At 37.3% G+C, this 8,504-nt stretch overlaps 1 long non-coding RNA gene across 1 annotated transcript; it reads right to left on the bottom strand.

The window, feature by feature from the left end:
• Positions 1-5,338: 5,338 nt before the first annotated feature.
• Positions 5,339-7,133, bottom strand: LOC124552580. The gene is made up of 3 exons (XR_006967934.1): positions 7,011-7,133; positions 6,349-6,906; positions 5,339-6,267 (listed from the first exon to the last, which is right to left on the bottom strand). It is a non-coding gene; the product is annotated as an uncharacterized LOC124552580 (long non-coding RNA).
• Between the last annotated feature and the right edge of the window lie 1,371 nt (positions 7,134-8,504).

Raw genomic sequence — 8,504 nt, 5'->3', positions numbered from 1 at the left:
TTTTTGCACTTGGACTGTCTTCCTATTTTGGGGAGTGTCTTTTAGTATCACTAGTTAGTCGTCTTCAGTATCATAAGTATAAACATTTTGGTCAACCGGCGTTTGCTCAGAACGATTCCATATCAATTGTTATACAAAATGAAAACACTTACCTGCTTCCTTCCGAGAGTCTGCTGTATATAGGATGACGACTTCTCAATGCAGAGGGAAAGGGAAAAAGCTACTGATATTAAGTTAACAAAAAACTGTGCACTTCATCTGTTTTCGGATATTCAGTACCATCTCGATAACCAAATTATCGATCATGTACGTTATCCAGGAATTGCAACATTAATGAAAGGATATGCTTCTTTTACACCAGGTGACGCAAATGTATTACAAAATGCCGGATAGGGGGCAAGAAGCGAATTGAAAGAGTTAGTCGATGATGATGATGATGATGATGATGGTCGTTTTAATTTTTGCATTCCGCTTAAAATGATCTTAGGCTTTGCAGAGGATTACAAAAAGATTATTTTAAATGCTCGCCATGAACTAGTACTGATTCGTAGCAGGCAAGATATTAACTGTATTGTCTCAGATACAGCAGATACTAAATCAAAAATTGTGTTGGAAAAAGTTCACTGGGAAATGCCGCATGTTCAAGTGTCTGAAAAGCAACAAGTATCACTGTGGAATATCTTAAAACATATCAGTTTGACTCTAGCTTTTCATCACTGGGATTTGGTTGAAAGCATTGCGCCAGAAATTAACTCATGGACATGGCAAATTAAATTTAATACAGCTCTTGAAACAGCAAGGTATGTAGTATTGGCTTTTCAGTCAAACAGAAATTTGATTACTGCTGACTCTAGTGTATTCGACAAAATAAACATATCAAACTTGAAGGTGTATTTAAATTCTTCTAAATTCTCAGAGGAGAATTTTGAAACGAAGAATACTGCACAGGCGTTCGAAATGTATGGCAATTTTCAATCACTGTATTGTGGAGATAGCAGTGTAAGAATAAGGAACCCGCTCATGAACCGTACTGAATTTCAGAACTGTCCTATATTTTTCATTAACTGTTCTCATCAAGACGAACCACTGAAATCTTCGGTCGTTGACATGAAGATTGAAATAGAAACAAAAGAAGCACTTGCTAAAAATACAATAGCTTACTACCTGGTCATTCATGTATCAGTGATTGAAATGACTCCATCAACCAATCAAGTCACAAAGCGTACTCGGATATAGAAGGGAAAAGACATGGAAGCTGGAAAGAAAAAAAGAAAAGGGTTCACTTTCCTGATGAGCCTTGTACATCAATTCACGTATTGGATGACTGCGATTTTATCATATACAGAGAAGCTCGCAAAGTTACATGGATGCAAGCAGCTGTTGACCGTAGTCGCTTTAGACGTCGTGTAAGGAGGATTTGTCCAAAATTCTCTCTCCAATTCTCCCCCGTCAGCCAATCAGGTCACAAGGCATACTCAGAGATATAACAGAGGAAAAATGTGCAATCATTTCATCATTGTCGTCCTGTTGCTCCAGTAGCTTGAGAAGGAAATATGAACAAAGTTATAATAATTACCGCTAAGTCCGAGAATCATCCAGTGATAGTGTTAGTGACTAAGTGACGGATGTGAATGTGTACTACAAGTTCATAACACCGAGGCCTCTTTCAGTGCACTGAATTGTTCACTCGATTCATTGCTAAAAGAGCAGTGACTGTAAAACATTAGTGCATTCAAAAAATCTGCTGTGTCCACTTGTCCTAAATATTCTAGAACAAATTATTATTCATAAAGATGTTGAAGTGCTACGATTGGAAGATTATGGATTGGACTGTGCTAATAAGAAATAGAGAGGTGGTGCTGCTGCTGATGATGATGATGATGCGTACTTCTTGTTCGAGTGGATTAAATCAAAAAATGTTTGTAAACTGCTCTCTCGAATTTATAGGAAACTTACTGTGCAACAGTGTCAAAATCTAAATGCAATTGATTATTACTTAACAGTTGTTACCCTCTTTATGTGATCTTTCTCATATATTTCAGTTTACCACAAGTGTTTCAAAATGATGCTATCATTTCTAAGTATCAACATTGTTACAAGCATTATAATGTGAATGCACGTTGTCAAATTGATGGACCACCTCCTATTAAAATGAATTGTAAAGAGTGCAGAAAGGAAATTTCAGATGAAATAAAATAACAATTAATGTATGTGTTTTTAATTTCACTCAGTCAACAAAGAAAAAGTTACAATTAATGTATAATGTTTTGTTATTTTCTGTATACAAATCAGTTACAAACTCATATGTACACAATTAGTTACAGATATATTATACAAATCAGTTACAAACTCACATGGAAGTTGTCTGAATGACAGTACTCTCAATATCAAATTATGTTGCAAACTCACACGCTAAAGTATTCACCTTATCTGACGGTATAAAACGTTTATCATCATGTGCAGACGAACCAAGCTTTAGTTGTTTAACAGTGGATACCACATGACAATTTGAATAATATACTGTACAGAAGATTTAGCATCTAAATTCAACATACATTCTCGATAATCGTCGATGCTTAGTGCTTTAATTGAAGACTGTTTTATACCTTTCGCTCTCTGCATTACACGTAGTGATTCTGTCTATAGTGCATACATTTTAGCTCTCAGGCCTATGAACTCTGTAATAAGTTGACCGTTTAATTCATCTTTCAATAGTCCAACCTCCTTTTTATTCACAAGTGGAATGTTATATCTGTTATTAACAGGAAAATCTGAAGTATCAAACCATTTTTGCACATCACTTTTGATATCCTCATAAATATTTTGAGTTTTAATATGGTAAATTAAACTATCGGCATCAGTGTAACACAGTTTTACATCTTTTACAGGGAACTTGTTCAGTATATACCCATAATGAAAGTCAACAAGACGCGTCTTTGAAATGTCTAAAATCGCCATACCTACAGATATAGGCTTGTCAAACACTACATTGAGTTTGTCTAATTCAATACCAACTAAATTTTCCTGAAATATAATGCTCCTTTTGAAATTTGGTTTTGCAATCATTGCAGATGCTCCATATTTACCATCCCATGAAGTTACTAGTTTTATGTCCCTCAACTTTCGTACATTTTGCATTGTCTTACCAAAGACGCTGTTATTCATTAGCTTAAAAAAAAATTCTTTTCAAAATCATTATTTGCTGCCATATGTTTCTGTGCGTTAATATCGATGTATGGTTTCATCCATGGAAGTTGTCTGAATGACAGTACTCTGTGAATCTTTCTCAATTTCAAATTATGTTGCAAACACTGTTTGAGATTTCTATAATGAATTACATAATTTTTCTTATCACACAAAGTAGAAATTAATTTTTTGGGAGCACTAGCCTTGCCTACCACACAGCTAGATGGCGGTATCATTTTCTCAGGACATAGTGGTAGATCAGAATGCATATCGTGGATGTTTTCAGGATATTCAAGATCTACTTCCAGAATGTAGCCTATATCAGTCATCCGGTATGTTGTTTACATCAAAAGTTTTAACAATTTCAGGGTTGAGCCAAGAAAAATGTGAAACTGTGAGGTACTGCATCATTGCCCAACTGTAAAGACTATTAACATCAAGGTAAATAATATAGGATTCATCAGTATTTTCATCATAATTAGACATGAACCTGTTGTTTGCCACAGCATGTCTACACGAGCAGTGAACAATGCCGCCTCTAATACCTCGTTCGACGAATTGAAGTCGCTCAGTGTCTGTAATTCTGCTTTGGTAGTTTTCAATAATGCATCCCAAGCCAATCCAGGTGAAGTAACATAATGCGCGGGATCTAACTCATAGGTTTTAATGCAGAGATTTCGTAAATATTCAAAAACACCGCTTAACAATAACACATCAATTCTTAAATAAAGATCGGAGTATTCCCCCAGTGTCTTGCACTTGAACAAGTGCCATACATTGCATGCCCTTTCATAATCACACTCTGAGACAGTTCTTCCACCAGTCAGCAAACTTTTAAATTCCTGACTCGGAGGTAAGAGTTCTTCTGGTAAAACACTCTCATCACTCACATACTCTTATGGAAATATACCCTTCTGATTGACTAAATAAAATTCACGATCATCAGGAAAGTATTTCCTCACTATCCTGAGTTCCTCTGGCTTTAGGTAAGATGCCTACTTTTCTAGCGACCATGATAAAAAATTAAATGAATCTATAAATCAGAAATTTATGTAGCAGTGCCGGTCTTTGTGTGTTACTTGAATGCTCTTCGTGAAAGATTTGTATTTCTCCATATTCGATTGTAATATAGAAACGTGGCCTGGATTTAATTTAGTTTTCCTCCTCCCGTTCTCATTCACTATTTGCTCGCAAATATTTGTAATTACGAAATGACTGTCATAATTGGACAGATTGTGGAATACGACAGGCACTGTAAACTGAGGTCTGTAGTTTACATTGCAGCTAGCATGCGCTGCACCGCGGTACTCACCTGTAAAATGGCAATGTCACGATGCTTCACATCGCCTGCCTCAAAGGCTTCCTTACAAATATGACAAATCTTTGCAGAGCGAAAGGCTGATTCTTCCTCTGGGCTTAATATCATCTATTTTGTAATAAGAAACCATTCACATACTCGGCAATTGCATACAGCTGTTTCGTGAACCACTGCATGCAATCACGACCGCGATACAACTTAAATTCTGAATAGTCATCCTTATAACCACAATGTATGTAATATGCAATACTAAATGGTGTATGTAAATGTATTTGATCAGAGTTACTACTTCTACTGCAGCCAGCAGCTGGTTGCAGCATGCTCTCAGTGTCCGCATATATTATAAAAGGCAGCTGTAACTTGTTTCTGAAATTGGAAAATTTTATATATTTATTGTGCTTATTTGGCATGATAGTGTTGACTGGCTCAAACTGCGCACAGTCAAGCAAGTGTGCTTCTAACTTCTGTTTTGAATGAAAATAAGACAGGCAACGGGGGCATATCACGACAGACTTATGATGAGCAGTAATGCTATAATGTGCTAGCTTCGACAAACTTTTTATATAATAAAAATGATTTATATTTGTATTCGCTAGCTGCAACATTAATAAATTTACATGTTTTTCTCTTTGGTACTTTGTAATATGCAGTGGTATAGCTCGGAAATCTTTCGACCTTTCCCTCGCCCTCCTTGCCCCCTCTCTCTCCCTCATCCACTTCTCCCTCTTCAACAACCATCCACTCATAATCTGAGTACTGTATACCGTACACATTGACAAACACACTTTCATTCTGCTTTTCGAATATATGGACATGCTTTAGCTCTGTAGGAAATGGTATATTAGAAAAGTTTAATTTGTTTGCCTGTGCAAAATATCCAGACACACGGTGCGCATTCCTGCTTACAGGATACAAAGCAGCTAGAATTGCCCATTTAAAACAAGCATTACCTCTCGAGTGAACGTTAATTACTGCATGTTTATTCGCAATCACTTTTGGCAGTTTCGTGTGACGTCCTGCATAAAACCCTTTGTTTTCGTTAACATTAATACATAGTTTTACTATATTACGCAGCGCCCAACCTGAATCTCTCAATTGAAATTTCCCCAGTTTCTTTAACAGTACATCCCTAATTTTAGTTGAATACCACTCTTCGGTAATGTCAGAGGAGAATAGATTTAAATTCTTTGTATTTAAGTACTTACCTTCTACGTCCCCCGATTTGGGCAGGACAAAGTTGCAAATGAGTGAAAAATTAATTTTAAGAGGCTTGTTAATTTTACGCACTATGTTCTCAAAGACAGAGAAACATGCATCCAAGAAATATTTTGGGTCCTTAAAGCCCCCCTCGGTTAGATATTTCACCTGTACATATTCTATTTTTGAACACACTTTCAACCGAAACCCATTCCAGAGCATTACTTTCCTGATGATCATGATTCAGCTTAATGCGCTTTGGCGATGGTTCGGTCATTATTCACTTTCAGCGCTTCTCAAAATATCGTATATGGCAGACAACAGGACATTACAATTAGAATATATAAATGAAACATCCCCACTCTTTAACCATGTTTTGAGGCAAGCCGCTCCATTTAGAAAATCAAATTGACAACTAAATGCATTATGAGAACAAATTGTATACAATACAAACAAAATCTCTTTAATGTAAGTATCAACAAGATTATTAAACTTGGTAACATATAACTCTGTGTAATAAGTACACTCGTATTTGTCATAGACTTGAAAAGCAGCAAAATGTTCACCTTGTTTAAAGCACTCTGAATTAGCTGCACTATTTTTCCACTCGTATTTGTCATAGACTTGAAAAGCAGCAAAATGTTCACCTTGTTTAAAGCACTCTGAATTAGCTGCACTATTTTTCCATTAAATTCGGAATATGCATTTACATCCTCACCACATCCTATTACTTTTACCGCAAATACTAATGTCATGTTTCAAAATCTGTGCCACAGGTATCGTCTTTTAAGGATTGCAAATCTATTTCCTTGATCTTGCCATCCGGTGAAACTTTCCGTATTTGAATAGACATGGTTAGTATCACAATATGCTAACAACTACGTAATATTAGTATAAGGAAACATATGTTAGTATTTATCAAACAGATTCAAAGTCAATGATATCCATACTATTTTTCCTACCACGCTATATCAGAGCAACTGTTCCGGAATTCAGAAATTCCAATTCTTCATCTTTGAGAGTGGAGAATCTTGCAGGAAGGAATATTTTGGACTCCTTCAAGTATACTACGACCGCTGCTCCAAATTTCGTCGTCGTCCGTCTCGCACTTAGGATGGGATATTTCTCCCCCTGTTCCAGAGACGACAGCCGCAGCGTAGTTTTCGAGCCGCCTCCTTCTCCCAGATGCTTCAGACTCTGCAACACTGAATGAGAGGCATCCCTGTTCTCTTGAGTTACAACAACTTGGTAGATGAAAACTATATGCCACTTAGTAGTAGTAGCACTAAGTAATACACGTTAGACTTACGTGTTTTGAGCCAGCTGTGTGTTCCACTCTCTCCGGAAGCAAAGGCAATTCCAGTACTGACACTCGCACGGGCACTCGCACTGCTGAAGGAATACGAAAGAGTGGAATCGTCTGTCGCTTTATACTGGTCTACAGGCATAAAAAAAATTTGTTTCTCTGCTACATTCACAGAGAGAGAGAGAGAGAGAGAGAGAGAGAGAGAGAAACCTCTTGCAGTCATACTATAAAAAAATGATTGGTCCTGACTGTTCCGGCGGGCAGACGGCGCTGTTGCCGAACGTGGCTCACAGCACGCGGCGCCCTGTCTGCTACACGCATTCTCTAGCAGCGGAAATAAAAGCGAGACAAAATACAAGTCGTATTGGTACGCGTGAATTTATTTAAAGTTGCTGCGTGAAATATATTAACTCGAAAACTGATAAGAGCTATTTAGTACAAGTATCTAAGATGCTGAAACATAATAAAGTTATTTGTTGAACTTCACAAATGAAATGAAAACTATTTTCGCAAGTTGTTGAACATTAGCAGTTTTGGTTTCCATTGTTAAGTATTAGCATTATTAATTTGTTCTACTACAAGCTACAGAATAATTGGTCAGTGTATTAAGAGTTACAATCTGAAGAAAGTACTCACAATATGATGATCTGGTTGTAGATCGATAGCAAACTCCATCCTTACATTCCTGAATACGTTGTAGTTACTGTAATGGAAAAACACCACTCACATCACTGTCAGAATCTGATTTGACATTGTCTTCCTCAGCACTACTCGAACTATCACAGCTCTCTCCCAGATGTATAATTAAATTTTCGATGCATTCTTCCACAACCCCTTCGGTTTTGGCCGCCTCTCTGATGGCACTTGCAGTGCTGTTTACAATTTTAGCCCACGTCTCGCTTGTCACTTTATTGATAGCTGCTGGAAGGAGAGTTTCCACTTCAGAGATCGTGAATTTTTTATTGTTTGCAGCAATGTAATTTTTTATCTGCGCCCACACTCCTTCAATTGCATTGAAGTGACAGTGGTATGGAGGGAGCCGAACGATTTCATGCCCGTGCCTTTTAGCAATCTCGTCAATTACGTATGTTGGAAATTGGGGTTTCTTTTGTGCCACAATTTCCAGCAGTTCCGCCTTCCTTAAATCTTCTCTGAAATCTACTTTTCCCCGTTTCAACCACTGAATGATATCGTCGTCTTTTGTTGCCAAGGTTGGTGCCTTATCGTGAACAACGGAATGATAAGGCGCATTGTCCATAACAATCACTGATGGACTTGTCAGATTCGTCATAAGCGATGTCTCGAATCATTCTTGAAATACTACGCTGTTCATTTCTTCACGGTAATCTCCCGTCTTTTTTGACCGAAACATTTTCAAGCAGTTTGGCACAAAACCTTTCGATGTTCCTGCATGTAAGACAATAATAAGCCCTCCTTTGCCAACAGGCTTTCTCATATGTTCATAGTGTCTGAGACAATAATTATGTGATTGGTTAA

The sequence above is a fragment of the Schistocerca americana genome, chromosome 10 (genome assembly GCF_021461395.2).
Source record: "Schistocerca americana isolate TAMUIC-IGC-003095 chromosome 10, iqSchAmer2.1, whole genome shotgun sequence".
Lineage (NCBI taxonomy): Eukaryota > Metazoa > Arthropoda > Insecta > Orthoptera > Acrididae > Schistocerca > Schistocerca americana.
This window is presented reverse-complemented; position numbering and strand designations above follow the sequence as displayed.